Genomic DNA, 1,895 nt, shown 5'->3' with positions numbered 1-1,895 from the left:
TTCTTTTAAACAATTAGTAAAAGCACCTTACGGGATCCAGGGATCTCGAAAGCTCAGTTGGTAGAGCACGCGCTTCACTCTCAAAGAGACTGAGATCTAACCCGGGTAAAGTCGAGATTTTTTTTCTTAGTCTTATCCCTCGGAGAGCCCAGTGGTTATTGGGTAGCTGGATTTGTTAGATCTGGTGGAAAGTACTTTACGAATAGACTATCGTCCAATCCAAAGGGTAGCAAGCAATTGCGATTGTCCGTTTCACGCTATAGAAATCGGGATAAACTCCGATTCCATTGACTTAATGGCTGTAAAAGACTACTTTAATAAAATGCATCATGTCTCGTCCTAAAAGTTATAGGATCCCTTTTAAAACGCGTTGAATACATAGGGAATAAATATAATGTTATTTAAACCCTAACTTTTTGTCATTGTAGCTACCACATATCGGTACTAACAAGTTCTGATGTGCATTTCAACTATCATTTTCATGTGATTTTCTGTCTGTCTTGTTAAAATCGAAATTATTGTTAGCAAATAATTCCCTTTAGTCTTCGGTTTAATGGGCATGATCTATATTCCCTTTTCATGTGCTCTAGGCCATTGGTCACATTGGAATATGCGCTCAAAGTGACCTACTCGTACATAGTGAAAAGTGATCACAGATTTTGAATTATCTAACATTACGATTGGTCATTGTGTTCAGCTTGACACATGGGTATGTTTACAAATTTCATAAACAAAGCAGTGTGTTTACATTTGTTAAGAAATATCCAATCGTTGGACCTCATTAAATCATGTGATTGATGACTCGGTTGGACGAAAACATGAATATAGATCGCTCCCATTGGTTGCATAGTATTACTATAGATAGTATGCGCTTGGCTAAGAAGCTCATAACATTGCTATCCGGAAGTATAACGGGCCAACACACAAAACTGTGTGTATCCATGAACGTTTATAGTCAGGTTAATACAGCTCAGTGAGCATTACTCATAAACGCGGATGGCAAAAAAACAATAACAAAGACCTGAGTGACGTCATCTTCGAACTATCTATAGATAGAATGCGCTTGGCCAAGGAGTTCACAACATTGCCATCCGGAAGTATAACGGACCAACACACAAACTCTGTGTAACCATGAACTTTTATAGTCTGGTTAATACAGTTTAGTGAGAACAACTCACAAACGCGGTTGGCAAAAACAATAACAAAGGCCTGGGTGACGTCATCTGCATACTATCTATACATCATGGTCATACTTTGAGCATTAGTAGTAGATGTGTTAAATAAATCAATTTTTTTGTCATTGCCCGCCAAATGATGATAACAACAAGCTCATATTGGGCAATAACATAAACTTTACGGGAAATGACAAGTTTTCCTTTATATTCATTTCCACATGATTTTACTGTCTATCTTGTCAGAATCGGAGTAGACTAGTTGTTACCAAATAATTATCTTCAGTCTTCAATTTCGAAACAAAACACGTAATGCTCATTTGACGACACCCACCAGATAGTGGGTCTGCATGCATTCATTATCTTCAACTACGATAAAACGACTGTCACTTATCAAACTGTGCCATGGTCCTTTAGAGAGTGTGTCCACATAATTTCTACCAGCCAAGACAAGACAGAATGTTAGGATATTATTATGTTCTATTTGTTTACTTTGATTTTATAAGTTCAAAAAGCGCTTGTGATACTGTTGTTGTTGTTGTTGTTGTTGTTGTTGTTGTTATTATTATTATTATTATTATTATTATTATTATTATTATTATTATTATTATTATTATTATTATTATCATTATTATTATTATTATTATTATTATTATTACTATTATTATTATTATTATTATTATTATTATTATTATTATTATTAATTATTATTATTATTATTAT

Source organism: Berghia stephanieae, chromosome 6 (genome assembly GCF_034508935.2).
Source record: "Berghia stephanieae isolate SIO BIC M18660-M18661 chromosome 6, UCSD_Bste_1.3, whole genome shotgun sequence".
Lineage (NCBI taxonomy): Eukaryota > Metazoa > Mollusca > Gastropoda > Nudibranchia > Aeolidiidae > Berghia > Berghia stephanieae.
Note: the sequence above shows the minus strand (reverse complement) of the source record.